Genomic DNA, 20262 nt, shown 5'->3' with positions numbered 1-20262 from the left:
TTCCTAAACTAGCTTTGACCCCTTTATCATATTTTCCTCCCCCTCCCCTTTTAATTTCCTCGCTAATGGGGTTGGGGGTTGTTGCCACCTATTTACTGTAATACGCCTGCTGACCCACTGATCGTTTATGCCCTGCCCACAGCTTGCATACAACTTCACCCTCTAGCTTGTAATCTTTGTTTTTTTTTTTATACCCTAAACAATTTAAAATTAACTGACTATAACAATTACATGATTTTAACTATTTAAATTTACTGACATTTATCGTCGCTTCTCTACCAATCCTATACTAACATAACAACATTTAACACTAGAGACGTGACAGTTTCCAGGATAAAAGCACGAATTAAAATAAAACTAAAGATTTGTAACAAACGGTTACATCTTTATATAATTTCTACAGTGCTTTCCTGAAGAATTCTTTCAATAATTTCTTAAAGAGTTCTTCCAGAAATTTTCTAAGAAATTTTTCGTGATATGTATTTCTTCCGGGTTTCCTCAAACAGTTTCTAGCAAAAAAAAAGGATAACATTTCCAAAGGAATTTCTTCTGTGAATCTCAGAAAAAAAAACTTCTGAAAACATCATCAGAAGGAAACCCTGAAGGAACTTCCAGAGGAATTCCGAAAGGAACTGCTAGAGGAATCATAAAAGGAAATCATAGAGAAATCTCAAAACAAACCTTGTGAAGAGTTTCTGGAGCAATTTCAGATTAAACTTTTGGACAAATTTTGAATATACTCCTGGAAGTATCTCAGAAAGAGCTATTTGTAGAGTCTTAGAATGAACTCCTGGAGAAATCCTGATTCAATTTCTGAAGAAATCACGGAAGAAATTTTTGAAGCAATCCCGGAAGGAATTTCTGAGGGTAGCATAGCACGAATACTTGCACAAATCGTGAATGGAGTTGCATAGAAAAGTACATCCATTGCTATTGTAGATTTCGCAACTATCTACAATAGCATAGAACCACTCATCTCCACACACCTGGCCAAGTCTTTGCAAGCATTTTGTAAATCTTATAATCAACTTAGAAAGCGTCCAGAACTGAAACGGCTTCCAATAGATGACAGGATGATGGAAATAGCGAATAAAGATATATGATAATACAACAATTAGAATACACATAAATAATCAGAAAGATATTACCAAGTTTCGTATCGGCGGACGAAAAATTAGAACAGCCGGATCCGCCGGAAAAGTCAACAAAGCGAACCCACAGATCCTAGTGACCCAAGACACTCGACTCAACACCATCCGAAACTATTCTTTTCATTCCCGTATCTGCAATCTGGGTGGGGTAGGGCTAGCCAGACTATCAGATTGAACGAGAGAATCCGAAAAAATAAAGCTCCCATAAACAAAAACACTTTTACTCGCGGTCACTGCCTACTTCAATCCACGGAAGGAATTTCTGTATTCAGTATTCAGAACTGCTACAACTCAGTCAATTTCAAACCGATTGACTTGAATTTTGGAACATGACTAGATACTGTGCGTATCTAATCATGTCTCAAAAATCAAGTCAATCGGTTGAAAATTGACTGAGTTATAACAGCAAGTCCCCATAATAGATGCTCCTGCCAAAATGGTCCCAGACCCTACCCAGATAGCACTCCTGGTGAAATCTAAGAATGAAAATACAGAAGGAATCATGGGAGGAACAAAAAAGGTATTCCTCGCGGAATTCTAAGAGATCCTGGGGAACCCTGGTAGGAGTAAATAGAGGGATGCCGGAAGAAGTTCCTGGAGGTGTCTCTGGGAAAAAAAATCCTGTATAAATCACTGAGGGAACTCCTAGAGAAATCCCAAAAGAACTCCTTGCGGAATTTCCTAAGAAGCTCATAGAAGAATCTTGGAAGGAATTCCTGAAGCAATCCGAAAAAGAACTCCTGAAGGTACATATCCCTGAAGCAACTCCTGGAGGGGGTTTGAAAAAATGCCGGGAGGAGTTCCTGCAGAATTCTTGGAGAGAATATCTGAGTGAATTCCGGAAGGAATACCTGAAGAAACCCAGAAGAAACTGCTAGAGGAATTCCGAAAAAAAAACTTCTTTAGGAAACCCAGAAAGAAGTTCTGAAGGAATCTCAAAAGAATTTCTGGTCGAATTGGAGAGATGTCCAAAGAAACTCCTGGTTGAAGAGAGGAGAAGAAAACTTTCTAAGAACGCCTGAAGGATATCATGGATTGACTCCTAGAAGAACGTTAGGAAAAAAATCCAGAAGAAGTCGCAGGAGGGACTTTTGGAGGAAACTTGGAAGAAAATCCAGATGAAATTCTTGGAAGGATCTCTGATGAAACCCACGAAGGACTTCAAGAAGGAAGAATTATCAAATGAATCCTAAAGGGAATTCATGTAGAAATTCCAAAAATAATTGTTGGAGGTTTCAAAAAAGGGAGAATTCTCAACCTAGAGCGACTGAAACAACCGGATGTCGCCTCAGCATACGTGCATAATCTCGAAGCCGCGTTACCAGACGAGGGTGAGCTCGATGTGGCCCCTCTAGAGAATTGCTTGAGTACAGTGAAAGCTGTCATCAACGACGCAGCCGAGAGCACCATCGTGTACGTGGAACGGAATCGACGGAAAGAATGGTTCGACGAAGAGTGCAGAACGGCTTTGGAGGTCCTCTTTCGGGAGAAAAAGCGCCATCTGTAAGAGGTGGAGTGCGAAGAAATGAAACTGTTGTGCCGTTCCCAAGAAACACGGAAGTTCTATCAGAAGCTCAACGCATCCCTCAACGGCTTCGTGCCGCGAGCCGAAATATGCAGGGGTAAAGACGGAAGCCTCTTGACGGACGGACGTGAAGTGATCGAAAGGTGGAAGCAGCACTTCGATCAGCACCTTAACGGCGTGGAGAACGTAGGCACGAGAGACCACGGCAATGGAGGAAACGACGACACCAGTGCAGCGGAAGCCATGAACTAACTCCCACGTTGAGGGAAGTTAAGGATGCCATTCACCAGCTCAAGACCAACAAAGCAGCTGGTAAGGAGGTATCAACGCTGAACTCATCAAGATGGGCTCAGAAAAGTTGGCCACCTGTCTGCATCGGCTGATAGTCAGGATCTGGGAAACCGAACAGCTACCGGAGGTGTGGAAGGACGGGGTAATCTGCCCTATTCACGAGAAAGGCGACCATTTGGAATGTGAGAACTTCAGGGCGATCACTATTTTGAATGCTGCCAAACAAGTGCTATCCATGATCATCATCCGTCGTCTGTCACCTAAAACAATGAGTTCGTGGGAAGTTATCAAGCCGGCTTCATTGACGGCCGGTCGACAACCGACCAGATCTTCACCGTACGGCAAATCCTCCATAAATGCCGTGAATACCAGGTCTCAACGCATCGCCTGTTCATCGACTTCAAAGCGGCATACGACAGTATCGACCACGCGGAGCTATGGAGAATCATGGACGAAAACGGCTTTCCTGGGAAGCTGACTAGACTGATTAAAGCAACGATGGACGGTGTACAAAACTGCGTAAGGGTTTCGGGTGAACTATCTAGTTCATTCGAATCTCGCCGGGCACTGCGACAAGGTGATGGACTCTCATGTCTACTATTCAACATCGCTCTGGAAGGTGTGATGCGACGAGCCGGGCTCAACAGTCGGAGAACGATTTTCACAAAATCCGGTCAATTTGTGTGCTTTGCGGACGACATATGGACATTATTGCCAGAACATTTGGAATGGTGGCAGAGCTGTACACCCGCCTGAAACGCGAAGCAGCAAAGGTCGGACTGGTGGTGAACGCCTCGAAAACAAAATACATTCTGGTAAGCGAAACCGAAAACGACAGGATACGTCTGGGTATTAATGTCACGATAGTTGCGGATAGTTTCGAGGTAATGGAGGAATTCGTCTACCTCGGATCCTTACTGACGGCTGACAACAACGTGAGCCGTGAAATTCGGAGGCGCATCATCAGCGGAAGTCGGGCCTACTACGGGCTCCAGAAGAAACTGCGGTCGAAAAAGATTCACCCACGCACCAAATGCACCATGTACAAAACGCTAACAAGACCGGTGCGCCTCTACGGACACGAGACATGGACCATGCTCGAGGAGGACCTGCAAGCACTCGGAGTTTTCGAGTGACGCGTGCTAAGGACGATCTTCGTGCAGGAGAACGGTGTGTGGCGGAGAAGGATGAACCACGAGCTCGCTGCATTTTACGGCGAACCAAGCATCCAGAAGGTGGCCAAAGCCGGAAGGATACGGTGAGCAGGGTATGTTGCAAGAATGCCAGACAACAGCTCTGCAATGCTGGTGTCTGCTACTGATCCGGTTGGCACAAGAAGGCGTGAGGCGAAGAGAGCACGATGGGCGGACCAGGTGGAACGTGACCTGGCGAGCATTGGACGCGACCGAGGATGGAGAGCGGCAGCCACAAACTGAGTATTGTGGCGTACTATTGTTGATTATGTCTTGTCTTAAATGTGATGTTGAACAAATAAATGTATGTATGTATTGCCTATGAATAAATAAACATCTGGACATGTTTCTTGAAACTACTGAAAAACCGCTGCTTCTGCAGTATGTTCGCTCTCCCTTCAACCCGATTTCCGTCTACTCTGGGAATCACTGGTTTGTACCCATTTATCATTTTCACGTGTTACTGATTACCTATATATATGTATAGACAAAAAAAGTTACAAAATTAAAAATTGGTATAGGGTAAATGTACCAATAGTGGTGCTATTAGTAGCTCTTTGAAGTAAAATAATTGAATAAAACAGATAATGCCACAAAATAAAAAGTCTGAAAACATTAATCGGTAGTTTTTCACTTAAATTTGCAAGGAAAAATGTAAAAACCATTGTTTATTTTAGTTTTTGCTGATAAATCACTTGCACCAACTATAAATACACGGTTCCTATTATGGAGGCAAAATTTAACATTGGTTCCCATAGTGGCGCATCCCATTGAATTCTTATGGGACCCACCACTATAAGAACACTACCACCACTATAGGTGCAAAGGAGCTAAAAAATTAAGGGAAAATAATTGTTTAAATAGGTTTTTCGTCAAATCCTGAACACAAAACCGAATTAATGTTATCAATTAGTTGTGATGCATCGATTAAAAAAGTCATTTGCAAGTTTTTCGGTCGAAAAAGTGCTAAATTGCCACTACTACCACTATTGGTACTACCTCCACTAAGGGAGCTTTTACCCTAAATTTCCCAAAACAGCATAAAAACCTAACATTTTTTTTTGTAACACCGCGCCCCCCCTGGATTGGCTTCACGGCCCCCCAGGGGGCCGCGGACCACCGGTTCGAAACCCGTGCTCTAGAAGTTCATTCAGGTATATCTTTACGAGTTGATTTATTGATTGATTGATTTGTCTTTATTTAAGAGACATTCAGCCCTTGACTCTCTCTTTACGAGTTTCTTCTGGGATTTCTCCAATTTCTTTTGAAATGTCATCAGCTGGGTGACATGCTCATCTGTTAATGAGCAAGAGGGAGCGGTTTAAATATGAAGATGAGTGTTGCACTGTGCATAGTTTATGTGCGGATTACTATCACTGATCTTCACAAGTATTTTTTCCAAGATTTTTTCTGGGATTCTTAGAAAGAATTTCCATAAAAATGTAATCCCGGAAGAACTATTGGGCAAACCTCAATAAGAAAACTCCGGGAGGAACTCCTTACAAAACTGTTGGAGAAATTTGTCAAGGAAATCCTGAAGGATTTTTTATAAGGAACTCATGATAGATTTCCTTATGGAGCTCTTGGAATAGTTTCATTAAAAATTAAAAAAAAAAACTCCTTGAAGAATTACGTAAAACAGTTGGGGAATTTCCACTAGGAACTTCTGAGAAAAATAATGAATAAGGAGGAGTTCCAGTAGAATCTACAAGAGGAGTTCCAATAGAATCTACGAGAATTCCAGAAGAAATTACTTAAGGTGTCCCGGACTAAAATCTTGAAATCATTCCGAAAGGGTTTCTTAGCAGAAACTCCAGGAGGAATCTCGGATGGAATTCCTGGAAGAAATCACCACTAAAAAAATTCTCACCGAGAGGAAGAGTAACTCAGCCTGTAATTATTTGTAAAGATTAGCTTTTGGAAATTAGTAAATCTGGGCCGCAAATAGCGATAGTTAGTAAATAAATTACTAGAAGATTTTCAGAGAGAACTGTGCGAGGAACCCGTGAAGCAACTTCTACAAAGAGTTTCTAGTGGAATCTTGTTAGCAAGTAATGGGAAAATCCCAGAAGAAGTTCCTGGAGGAATCTCAAGGAGTCATAGAGTAACTTTTTGAGAAATTTCAGAAAAAAAAACTTTTAGAAGCAGCCAGGCAGGAGTTCTGCACGCAAAAAATCCTAGAGTTGTCCGAGAACGAACTCCTGGACGGGTTTTGGAATTACTGACAGAATACCTGAAGGTATCCTTGAAATCCCAAAAAAAACTCCTGGGGGAAATCTCAAAATCAATAACAGAGTAAATCCGAGAAGAAATTCCAGAAGGAATCTTAGAAGAAACTTCTGGATGAATCCTAAAACCCGAGCAGCATATTCCAGGAGGAATCCCAGAAGCAGGAATTCTCAAAAGTAAAAATCCAAAAAACTGCTTTATAATCCCAGGAGAAATTCTTGGAAGAATCCCAGAACATACTGATGGAGCAGTACCAGAAAAGAACTTCTGCACGATCCTCCGAAGGAACAATGTTCAAGGTGACTTTCATTCGAATAAAACCTATTTAAATTTCTTGCAAAGCTGATTCATTGATGAGCATGCTATTAATGAACTAATTATCTTCTAAAACCCCTGGTAAATGTTGTATTCATATGAATAAGGCTGTGGCTTCATTTGTGTGGCTTCGTGGTCGTGCGGCTAGTGTCACCAAGCACTTAGTCGCATCGTGCTGAGGAGCGTGGGCTCGATTCCCACCGCAGCTGTCCAGGTTTTCAAAACTAACACCCTCTATTTTGTAAACATTTTTTCAAATAGCGTGTCAGAACAAACCCACTTCAGAAATAGTAAATTGGTGGAGCAATGTAGTTTATTTTTGATAATACAGGACTGCACTTTCTTGCATTTTTGACGCATTTTTTACAAACACCAATTCATTGCATTTTCATGTCGAAAATGAACAGATTTGAATAAAATAAAGTTTGCTTTCGATGTTTAAATTATACGGGAAAAAACGACTTTTGTATGTTTTGGTCATAAACAAATATTCCGCATATTTTCCGATGGGGTCAATTATATAATTTTCCACAAATTTTCAGAATGTGTGATCACCCTGAGATACTCATCGTTAGGTATATCACTCACTAATAATCACTCATATTTTCAAGTTTATATGCACAAAATATTTAATTTTGGCACAGCCCAAAAAATTTTCCGACGTCATGTCAGAATCGAACGATCACTGTAATTAAATCATTCATTGCATGCAACAGTCTATTTCCAGGGTAGTTTTATGACTCTCATGACCTAAGCAAAGTATAGAAAAACAAAAAAGCAATAAAAATTGTTTTGATACCTGCATTGAAAGAGATAACGAAATTTTGATAATGCCCAAGTCTCCCCGGGCATTAGGCAGCATGATTGAAGTTGCAATTATATTTTTATCAGCGTGTTCGTTTTTTTTTTCTTTGTTTTTCTCCGCTCGATGGCGGACAACATTATAATCTTTCCATCCATGATGGGTACTGCACGGACGACGGTGGTGCGTTGGTGATAAGATTCCAAAAACCGTTAGCACGCACACACACCGCACACGGCCCGTAAGTTTTTCCCGGTTGACTAAGACCATGGTTGCCTGATGGCGCTTGATCCATTTATGCTGCTACACGGTTGCATCTCACCTACCTACCTAAATACTACCGGGCGGTTTTACGACGATGACGACGACGACGACAACGACGAACACTTACTCGCTGCTCTGTATTTATAATGCCGGTCGGTTCGCGTTCCCAGAGATTATGCAACCTTCATCATTGGTTGTTTGGTGTTTAGAGAGATGTTTAGGTATCAGTAGGCAGGGAAGCCAAATATGCAGGTGAGGTGTGATTTTTCAATGCTGACAATGTGGGAGAATTAAAGACGTTTCAAGAGAAATAACACTTATTTAAAACTTAATAATTTGTTATTATTCCAGAATTCTAGAATTATCAACAAATCTAGAACGTTGCTCAACGTATAAAGCTGATTCTGTTTCAAGTTTTGTAACTAAAAACTACTTTTCTGCCCATGATCGCATATTCGACGTAACCACCTTTGACAATGTCAGCATTCACACGCTAATATCTATCGCATGTGCATAATTGTGGCCAGTTCTATTCAATAGAGCACAATATCTAATCACTAGGTAGATGTTAACGGAAAAAAAATCTTAAAATTTCCATTATTCATTGTTTAAATTTCAAAAGTATATTACGTCAGCTATGCGAATATGGGCAGATTTGCCTATGCAACGGTACGGCCTTTTCCATTATAAACAATAAACATCGTTTTTTGGGTGAATAAAAACGGATGAGAGGGGAACAAGATATGAGGTGCGATTCGTTTCAGATAATAGACCAGCGATGGAGCAACGGGTGCACATTTATTGGTGAGCTCGTTTCATGCTACGATATTCGTAGATATGTATTGTTTATGGATTTAAATATGCAATGGATTCAAAGTGTTCGGTAATCTTGATAATTTCACGAAACTATACATGTGCAATTGTAAAGCAGTTAAAAAACTGAATGATTCGAGTTGTTTACTAAAAATAACAATCTGGCACCCCTGCCTTGTCAGCACTATCAATAGCAAATTATCACGTCTATACCAAGCACGACGACTGACGGCGACGAAACTCTAGACGTTTCACAATGCCATCAGCATACACAATACCACAACCAGCGAGTGGTCGCGCTCGCGCGAAAAAGGATTACCGCCACCAAGTGGGCAAGAATAACATTGCTCTTCGGTCCCAAAAGCACTGCTGCCATCGCCGTCGTGAAATCAATCGCACGGTGGTAGGTATACGTTTGTAACGTGAAAGATAAATAAAAATTAGAAATTAAAAAATATTTTCCCGAGGGCTAAAAATAAAAACTCGCATCAGATCGAATGGCCTCGGGCGGGGACGACAACGACGACAACCACGACACGACCACGACCATGATGGTAGAGCGCGGTGGCGTTCCGAAATATTGAGATAGGTTAGAAATATTTAATGACATGGACGAACATTCATTCCCCGCCGCGGCGCACAGAGGCGCATAGAGAATCAAGTGCGAAACCGAAAGAGAGCGAAGCGGTATTGCTTGCTTGGTGTGCACTCGTTCTCACTTGGGTAATATGTACCGTAGTCGTCCTACAGAAGCAAAGCAGACAGGCAAATGCGAAGCAGATTTTGTCACATTTCGCAGGGGTTTGCGGGTCTTGTAGTGGACGGAGCATGAAGATCTTAAGAATTGTAACCAAGGATAAATATGCAACGTTACTCAGTATAGCAGATATAGCTGTTGTTACGACTGTAGATCTGAAGTCTTGAATTCCAGGGTAGTTTGGCTGACCTGGAATATTCCAGTAGTGTCTCTAAATGACATTTGGGATTTCAAGAGCTTCAAGGATCCTTGCAGATTATGCAATACTATTATTTATGGCGAAATCACATAAAGGTATTCTTGTAGATTGAAATAACTTCATTATAGAACAGTTTGGACGATCCTGAATGTCCCAAAGGTTTATAATAAGCTAGTAGACTTCAGATTGGTCCAGTAACTGTGGTTGATTCTACAACGTCACTCAGTATAACAGATATGGTTACTGTTCCGAGTGTGGACCTGAAGTTCTGAACTCCAAGGTAGTTTGGCTGACCTGGAATATCCCTATTGCGCCTATAAATGACATTGTAGATGTCAGGAGCTTCACGGATCCCAGTAGGCTATGCAATGCTATTATTTGTGGCAAATTATTCTTGTAGATATGAAGGACTTCACTGTAGGACAGTTTGGAACACTTAGAACTTCCCAGAATATAAAACACCTTGTAATATTCTTGACGAAGGTTAAATGAATACACATCCAAGTGCAGCTTTTAGCACAACTGGTATGTCAATTATATCGTTTTTCCAAATTTCATGGTGTTCAGAATGTTTTAGGTTGTTAATGAAGTCCCAAATACAAATATTCCCATTTTTCCCTAATAGAGGACTCAATTTGCAACAACTTTGCTGAATACAGTATTCCAGTGTTCTGTTTTATCAGATGGGTGAATTTATACAGCCGTTTATATGTTGGGGTCATATATGACCCCTCCGGCTCCAAAGGGTTAAGCCGCATGGTCGCCCGAAATGTGAATATGCAAATCGGCAATGCAGTTTTGAGGAATCAAAATGACTGTTTTAGATTTGTTGCTAGTTCCGTATACTGTGTAAATGTGTATGAAGAATTCCTCTAGGATTTTTTCCAAAGCTTGCTGCAGTGATTCCATCATGGATTCCTCCAGAGATTCTTTCAAGAATGCATTTTGGTATTCCACCAGACATTTCTTTTGGGATTTGGGCTGGGATATCTTTAGAAGTTCCTGCAGTGATTGTTCCAATGCTGTTTTCGCGGTTTCTTCGCGAATTTTCCTAAGGATCCTTTAAGGCATTTCTGCAGGTATTCTTTCAGAAATTTTTTCAGAGATTTCTCCATATACTGTTTCCAAAATTTCACTAGAGATTACACCAATAATTCCATCTGGAACAATTTGAAGAATTTCTGCAGGAATTTCTTCTAGAAATTCTTTCAGTAAATATTACTACTGATTATTCAAAAATTAATCCAGGAATTGCTTAAAAAAATTGTACAAAAAAATCAGAAGTCCATCTAATTGTTTCAATAGTTCGTCTTGAAATGCAGACATGAGTTTCTTTAGATTTTTTATCAAGGGATTCCTAAAGAAATCTTCTAGGAATTCGCTACGAAAACTCTCCTGCAATTCCTTCTGGAATTCTTTCAGAAACTCCTCCGGGAACTGTTCAAAGATTCCCGTAGGAATTTCTCTTGGCATTGCTTCGGAGACTCCTGCCGGGGAATGCTACAGGGGTTCCTCAAAGAGTTCCTCTACGCACACTTTTTAGGATTCCTCCAGGATTTCTTAAAGAATTTCAGCGATTTCTTCAATACTTCCTCCTGAGATTTCTTCAGAAATTGATCCTTGGATTTCTTCCTGGGATTCCTCCAGGAAATCTTCAAGAGATTCCTAAAGAAATTCCTTCAGGAATTGTTCCTGGATTGCTCTATGAATTCCATCAGGGATTCGTCTAAAAATTCTCACAGAGATTCGTCCAGGAACTCCTCTAAAAATACCGCTTGAAATTCCTCTAGGAATTCCTACAGAGACTCCTCCAGGTACTCCTCTAGAGATACCTCAAGGAATTCCTCTAGAGATTCCACCGGGTATTTCTACAGGAATTCTTTCTGGTATTTTCCCAGGAATACCTTCAGGAATTCTTCCTGTAAGTTCTCCAGTGATTATTCAAGAAAACCCTCCAGAAATTCCTCCAGGGATTTCTACCAGGATTCCTCCAAGTATTCCTCATGAAATTTATTCAAGGATTTCTCAAGCATTTCTCCAGGAATTCATCCAGAGATTCCTACAGGTATTTCTCTAGAGATTTCTCAAGAGATTGGAGGAGGAATTCCACCAGAAATTCTTTAAAGTATTTCTCTAGGGATTTTGCCTAAAAGTTGTTCAAGAAACTCCTCCAGAAATTCATCCAGGGATTTCTTTAGGGATTCCCAGACTTTTCTGGAGATTTCTCAAGGAATTTCTTTAGAGATTCCACCAGGAATGTCTCCAGGTATTCCTCCAGGAGTTCCTCTAGCGAATATGCTACGGATTGCTTCAGGCATTCTTCCAGGGATTTATATAGGGATTCCTCCAGGCATTCCTTCAGAATTTAATTCTTGGACTTCTTCAGGAATACCTTTAAGAATTCCTTCAGAAAATACTACGGCCATTTCTCCAGGAAATTATCCTCCCGGAGTTCATACAGGAATTATCCCAAAAATTCAGGGATTCCTGCTCGTACTCGTCCTGAGGTTCCTCTAAGAATTCTTTCAAGGATTTCTTCATGAATCCCCCAGGAAATCATCCAGAAATTCCTTCAGAAATTCCTGCGGGAGATTATCCAGAAATTATTTCAGGTATTCCTCCAGGATTTAATCCAGGCACTTCCACAGAGACTTCTCCTGCAATACCACCAAGAGTTCATCCAGAAATTACTCCAAGAATTCCAGGAATCGATCCAGCTGTTACTTCGGGAAATCTTCCAGGAATTCCTTCAGAAATTCTTTCAAGAATTTCTTCAGTAATTTCTCCAGGAGTTTTTCCAGGAATTTCTTTGGTAATTCTTCCAGGGTTTCCTTGAGGAATTTATCCAGGAATTTCTCCTCCAGGGAAGATTTCTCCAGGAATTATTTCACGGATTTCTCCTGAAATTCCACCAGGAATTCCTTCAGGGTTTCTTCTAAAGATTCTTCCAGAGATTCCTCCAAGAATCCCTCCGATGATTCCTACAGTAATTTATCCAGACATTTCTCCAAGAATTTCTCCTGAAATTCCTCCAGAAATTTCTCTGGGAATTCATCTAGGAATTTCTCTAGAAATTTCTTAAGAAATTTTTCCACGGATTCCTTCCAGAATTCCTATAGATATTCCTCTAGAATTTCAATCAGAGATTCCTCCAGGAATTCTTCCAGGGATAGTTCCTCGGAAGTACCCCAAGAAGTTTCTCCACGCATTCCTCATGAGGCTCCTCCAGGAATTGCTTCAGGGATTCTTCCTAAAATTCCCCAGGGATTCTTCCAAGTATTTCTCTAGAAATTTCGCTGAGGATTTCTCTCTGAATTTCCCAAGAGGTTTTTTCAGATTTTTTTCCAGGGATTCCTCCCAAAATTCGTCTAGGAAATCTTCCAGGAATTCATTTAAGGATTCCTTCGGTATTTCTCCCAAAGTTTATAGCAGGACTTCATGCTGAAATTTTTGCGGTAAGTCCTTCAGGAACTTCTCCTGGATTTCCTCCAGGAATTTCTTTGGGAATTCCTCCTCTAGATTTCTCTAGAAATTTATCCAGGAAATTCTCCAGACATTCGTCCAAGAGTTTCTCTAGGGATGCCTCTTGGAAATCCTCCAATTATTCCTTCAGAATTTCTTTCAAGGACCTCTCCATGATTTTTTCTAGCGGTTTCTCCAGGAATGTATCCAGGCATATTTTCAGAAATTCCTTCAGAAATTTCTCCAGGGATACGACCACGAATTTCTCCAGAGATTTCGCCAGGAATTTGTCCAGGATATCCTCCAGAGATTCCTCTAGGAATTGCTTCAGGGATTTTTCCAGGAACTCTTCCAGGCATTCAAGAACTTCTCAAGAAATTCCTTCAAGAATTCGTCCAAAAATTCCTCCAAGGATTCCTCCAGAAATTTGTCTAGGAATTCTTCCCAGGATTCTTCAAGCGATTTCTTCAGGAATTTCTTCAAAGATTCCTCCCATATTTGTCCAGGATTTACTCCAGGCATACCTGTAGGAAGTCGTCTAGGAATTTCTTCATGAGTTCTTTCAGGGATTATTCCAGAAATTTCTATAGAGAATCCTTCAAAAATTCCTTTCTGGATCTTTTCCAAAATTTCATCATCTGTTCTAGCGCTTCACCCATGATTTTTTCCAGAGTTCCTTGAAGATATTTTGAATAACTTGAAAGAGGAATTCCTCCAGCAATCTGTATTGGGATACGAGCTGGTAGCGGTACCCTCGCGTGCGTGCGATGCGATCAAGACTAGGCAAGTTCACTCTAGAAATGGGAGATCACCGGCTTACTGACTCAAGTGATTGCGGATCTGCACCGCATCTTGTACACGGACTAGGCGGCAATGCAGCGAGCACGAATTGAGGATGAACGAAACAAACTGCGGGTGATGATCGCCGCTGCTAAAAACGCGCTGAATACCGAGATAAGAGCAATCAAAAAGGGCCTGCTTTGAGGACCAACAGGATTGTGTTTGTCAAGACAAGAGGTGTAATAGCTCCTAAAGAGCAATCTCCAGAGATGTTGAAGGGGATCATCGAGGGCCTTTTCCACTTCATGGCCCTAGCACATGACCTTCTTTCGTAGGAGATCTGGGTTCTGGCGCTGGCGATGAGAAAAGGATCAGCAATAAGGAACTTGCTGGTATAGCAATGTCCCATGGTGTAGGCCTTAGGGGTAGCTATTGTAGAGACTTACAGGATGTTCAGCTCTGCCATGCAGAAATGCCTGGACGTGAGAGTTTCCCAGAGCCAGAGCGGCAGAGCAGAACCTGGTACCATTGTCACTGATATTCTCATTCAAACAAGATAGCTACAATATGGCTACAAGCTGCTACAAGTGTACATTGGATCTGAAGTGAAGCCTAGGATAAAACCTGGTGTCTTCCGAGATTATTTTAGAAAAAGATTAGCCGAAAATTATACTTCACTTGTATGTTGGGTTGGGCCACCAACAAATGAAGTAACCACTCAAAAGAACATGAAGCCTTGCTGATGTGACAGGGACAATTACAAGTACACAATTGAATGCCCTTCCCTATATACTACTGTTGCATCAATACACTTATCGAATTCGTTATGTTTTCAATCTTCTTGTATATTCCAAGATTTTCATTTTCATAACAGTAATCATACTATTAATCACACTCATTTGATTGTCTTCTTCAGAAAACAAATTTGCATGCAACCGATGCGATGCTCCGTCCCGCAGCGTTCCGAGCACTCCTAACATATCACATTCCCAACCCTGATGATGATAGTATTTGACTACTTACCTACCCAAACGAACGACCGAGTGGCGAAAACCCGGAGATGTGTGTATACGACGACCAAAACAACGACGATTGCAATCGCCCTTCTCTCGGCTGCTCCTCGAGCATGTATGCTGTGTTTCTGGTTCTGCGTAGTTATCGCTCGGCAGGTTCGTTTTCAAACTGCGGCCAGTATCGGCACTCGGCAAACCATTATCGGCGATTTGTATACACTTTGCGGGGGAAAACACACTCCGCTTTAGTCTGAGCACTGGCTGGACGCACCGAGAATGTGCATTGTTTATGTGCGCTTAGAACAATAATTGATTGGAAAGGGGAATAGTACACCGAATGGGGAACCGGTTACACCAACACAGCCAAACATCCTTGCTCTGACTTATCACATGAACGAACCATATTATGGATATTATGTAAAACCATATTCGCACACCCTTAATTGATGTGTCACGTTGTTCACTTGTAAGAAATTGCCAAATCAAATCGAAAGTGAGGTTTGGACTTCGACACGCGATTTAAACCGTGAAACTGCTAAGTTTCAGATGTTTTCGCTTCCCTTTCCAAATGTCGTAGAAATCCTTGTCCCCGACACTAATATTGTACACTAACACATCTAACGCGACTTAGTGATACAGACAACAGCGGATCGCCTTGTCGTATATTGAATATGTGGGTAAACATCAAATTCGAAGACACGACACAAAGCACAAATCACAATATAGCAAATACGGAGATTATGCTAATTTTCCCTCAAATGATCTTCCTTGCGGTAAACGTCGTAGAACGAAACAAATATCCACCTCAGTTGCATTAACCTAGTATCGATGCACTTCGCCAAGATCCGGATCTATCAGCAAACCACTCACTCGCCGCAGTCGATTATTCCCTTGGAAATCGATCATCATCGCCGTCTGCTCTGCTGTTCTGTGTTTGTCTATCTCACGACGAGAACAACGCGAGACGTCACAGCACCAACAAAAAACCAAATTGGCAACGACGAACGGCCAACACGTCTAGAATCCACCAGCAATAAATAAAGTAATAACATCCCAATTCGTGTTTGCTTCCACCACCCACCAATAAATTCATCACTACCAATCTAATAGCACTTTGAGCACCAACTTCAGCCAATCAGGGAAAAAAATCAAAGGGAAACACACCACTGCACTTTCAGTGCTGCCACATACCACTGTTATCCATCAGAATCGACACTTTCCGACACCCGCGAATGCATCCGGACATTACGTGACACAGTTTTCTTCGGCTGAACTGCCCATTCGGCCAGAAATTCGCGAATTGTCGAGCAAAACAATCACCACCATTCGTCCTTAGTTGGTTCGACGACCCACCAAATTCAATATCAGCATTGAAGGGGCTGCTTTATTATTTTGGGCAATGCAGTGCACAGACAGACAGACGGTTCTCTGGCTGTCATCCGGCTGACAGTTGCCGAACGGGTTGCCAAACGAGCCCGGTGTTCGTTCCCGGTTCGATCGATTGCAGTGAGTCACCCCTCGGCATGATGTGCCGGTGCTGGCATCTGGGGTGTGATAGATGAAGCGATGGAAAATGGCGTTTGAATTGAACGTTTTCTTATGCTTAGTACGAAAATAATAAATCTCGAAAGATAACCTAATCGATATACCGTTGGATATTGTCAAATTTCAAAAAGGTTATCGTTAATGTTAAAAATTCGCTCATCTCCATGAAGTATGCCTTGCGGTTCCGTTTCACGGAATTTATTTCGCTGATGGATACACACACGATGCTCGGTAACTTGTTTCAAATAGCTTGGGTACCGTAATCTGGGGGGTGATAAAGTTGATCACTATTGGATTCACGTCCCTCTACCGCTAAGGACGCTACAAGTATGTTACAATGGAAGAACTTTCGACGTAAGTCAATTGTGTGAATATATTTGAAGAATGTTTGAAGGTTTGACTATCTCATCAACGCCTTGTTTATCTGATGACTCACAAAACTCTTTTATTCGTTCATGCTAGGCTTATTGAACACAGCCTTGACTTAAAATTTCTGTTAACATACAGGGGATGGCCAAAATGTTTGGGATAGGCAACTTTTTTTCTCCCACAAAAAAATTCAACATGCTGTAACTTTTCATAGAGTGCATCAAAAAATCTCAAATTTTGCCTGTTTGTCAACCTATTATATGTGCATCATTGGTACAAATTTGGGCTCGATTGATTTATTTTTCGCGAAGTTAGAACCGTTCGCGTAAAACACTATTTTTTAGACAACTATTTTTTGAACTGTCATATCTCGGAAACCAGTGAACCGAATTGAATGAATTTTTTAACGTTTATCAACAATATAATGATACTTAATACGACGTTATAAAATATAATATTTTCTCACGGCGAACTTAGTTATACCGGGTTGAAAGTTTTACCCATGTAGAGGAAAATAAGTAAAATTTACAATACCACACCAAAAATATTGAATGTGTTCTTCCTTCATCCTAAATAGGCTCTAATATATCTGATTAGAGATAATTTGAGAACAGAAGTGGAAAATCTTTGGATATCAGCACTAAAATTTATTGACATTGATGTGAAAAAATTACATTTTTTCGAGAAAAATCGAAAAAGTGTCAATCCATGATATCTTTGTTCAAGGTTGAAAAAGCACCTATGTTTTAATAGTTTGTGAAGCATTTACATATCGTTAGTGTACGGTCAAAATTTCATTCAATTCGGTTCACTGGTTTCCGAGATATCACAGCTCAAAAATGAGTTGTCTAAAAAAAGATGTTTTACCCGAACGGTTCTAACTTTGCGAAATATTAATCAATCGAGCCCAAATTTGTACCAATGATGCACATATAATAGGTTGACAAACAGTCAAAATTTGAGATTTTTTGATGCGCTCTATGAAAAGTTATAGCATGTTGAACTTTTTTGTGAGAGAAAAAAAAGTTGCCTATCCCAAACATTTTGGCCATCCCCTGTATAAGATTTATTTGTAAATAGCATATTTTTGCGAAAGTCAGACGATTTTTTAAGAAATTGCCTACCTTTAGGCGTTTAATGTGTGTCATCCCAGGGGGCATTAGGACTGAGCTTTATTTAATTTTTAACATACAAAATACACCAGTAGTAAGAATTCAAAAAAACTGATTAAGATTCAGCATCATCAAATTTAGTTTGTTCAATCATTTTCTTATCATGGAAGGAATGTCATTGGTGAGGTTGATCCTCCAGATTGAAAGTTTTCAAATGTGGCCATATCAGCATTTCTTACAAAATGTAGCAGTTCTTGGAACATTCGTTTATGGAACTTGATAGAACTCCACTCAGTAGAGTAATGCGAGGCAAAAGTTCGCACCTAACCTAGCACCTAAAATTCTTTATCAAATTACATTTAAACAAAAAGGAAATAATAATTTGCTCATTAAACGATTCCCAATCATGTAACCTTCAAAACATAGTACTAGATTTTTTCACGTTCCTTTTGTAGTTCTAGTAATAAAATTTTAAAAATAAGTAGAGTAAAGTTGGGCAAAAATTCGAACGGGGCAAGAGTTTCTTTCGAAGTTTTTGAGCTCAATTCAAATTATTTCTTTTGGGTGTCAAGGTTGTTCGAAACCTTTTTGAAAAAGAGTCTTTCAATCCAAAAATTATGAAAATTGATCGGTCTTTCGAAAAGTTATGACAAAGTGTTGGTTTTTGATCAAAAATTGTAATATGCTATGGTCCTTCCAACGCATGGAATGGAATTGTAATGAAATCGAATTCGATATTTTATTTTGGGGCGTAACTAGGTATATTTTGAAGATGCCATGCATGTATAACTTTTTGCAAATTTATTTGGAAATTTTATACATAGTGGGGCAAAAATTCGAAATGTGGGGCAAGAGTTCGAGTTATGTGGCAACTTTAGGTAAAAACCTAAAATTCTACAAAATGCACATATTATCTCTAAAAATTATGAAATTAGGGAGAAAATTCGATCAAAATTGAAGAAAAAAATGTTGTTTTATCTGAATTTGGCAGATAACTACTAATTTTTGGTGAAGTTAATTTAACCGTGATTTGGGTAAAATCCAGATCGAACTTTGAAGTGATTCCAGTTTCAACATCAAATATTAATTGGTTTTAGGTATTTCAAATATCAAAGTGTCGAAACAGTGTGCTACGGTTAGTGAAATACCACAAACACTAGATTCGAACTTTTGCCCCAGTGGTGGGGCAAGAGTTCGAATTAGACACACACACAAACAGTGTTGTAACTCAAAATTGAAAAGACATTTGGCGTAACTTTGTTCAGCAAAATTTTAGCTGATGGATGGTAGAATCACCACACGGTATTTATTTATATTCAATATTTGCTTAAAAAAAATAATTATCAACTATTGTCGAACTTTTGCCTCAGCTTACTCTACTCAAATGCGAACTTTTGCCCCATAGTAGGAGCAAAAGTTCGCACATTGTGAAGGATAGCTTATAGGTATGAAGTTAATTTATTTCATGCTAATTCATGTTCACTCTTTTACTCTAGGCACGAAATGTGTTTCTTTCTGTTCATGGCATTACATACCAACTGGAACACGGCCTGGTTCTCAAAAGTTGTATTTTTTGAAATATGCTGTTAAAATAGGCGAACACACCGATTGTCTTATAATCGATCTTCTTCCAAAAATAAGTTCAAATACTCTGTCAAAACGATTTGAGGGAACATACTACACATAATACATAATATAGTAGTTTCTATACGAAATCGTCATTGCCTAAAATATTTTGTAACTATATTGATGCTCTGGATTCAGAAATACAGTGCGAACTTTTGCCCCACTTTCGAGGCTTTAACAACGTACCATCCTACAAGAAGCACTGGGAGATTCTTGTTTATTCGAGTGCACCTCTCGAACTACTATGGAATGACGATTCACCGACATCAAGAGGTTATGTAATTCTTCTACTTTCATTAATTACAAATTCTTATTCCAAATGGATTTTCAAACTTTCTCATTTTCGATGCGTTCCCGATCAATTTTCCCATTTATGTTTTCGTACGAACACGTCGGATCCCTGCACGAATAAAACACTGAAAGAATGGTGTAGATTCGTTGGCCCGTTCCCGAGCCTATTCGTGACATACAAACACCATTCCATTTTGGTTTATATATAGAAGATTATCTGGCCTAATAATGTGTCGAACCCATACAAGTTTGCCTGGGTTCTTCCATCGTGCGCAGAGAAAGACCCGCTGCGAACTTTTGCACTATGCGAACTTTTACCCCGCATTGCTCTACATCTTTTAAAAATATTTGTTTGGAATCATATGCATTGTACCTGATTTTATTGAGAAGAATATAGAAAAAGTGATCAACTTCCCCACAGATTACGGTAATTCATGTCTTTTGGGCAGGCTGAGGACAACGTAGAAATAATTGTCGTCTTACTTCCACAGTTAATGCTGGATCTAATAGGCGTTCAAAAATCAT

At 40.1% G+C, this 20262-nt stretch overlaps 1 protein-coding gene across 1 annotated transcript in view; it reads right to left on the bottom strand.

The window, feature by feature from the left end:
* LOC109413956 (basic helix-loop-helix ARNT-like protein 1) overlaps positions 1-16220 on the bottom strand; it is a 347751-nt gene extending 331531 nt beyond the window's left edge. Inside the window, exon 1 of the mRNA XM_019687687.3 lies at positions 14809-16220. The gene's annotated coding sequence lies outside the window, so the exon portion shown is untranslated. The remainder of the gene's footprint in view (positions 1-14808) is intronic.
* Between the last annotated feature and the right edge of the window lie 4042 nt (positions 16221-20262).

This window comes from Aedes albopictus, chromosome 2 (genome assembly GCF_035046485.1).
Source record: "Aedes albopictus strain Foshan chromosome 2, AalbF5, whole genome shotgun sequence".
NCBI classification, from domain to species: domain Eukaryota; kingdom Metazoa; phylum Arthropoda; class Insecta; order Diptera; family Culicidae; genus Aedes; species Aedes albopictus.
The sequence above is the reverse complement of the archived record's forward strand: the minus strand, read 5'-3'. Positions and strand labels throughout refer to the sequence as shown.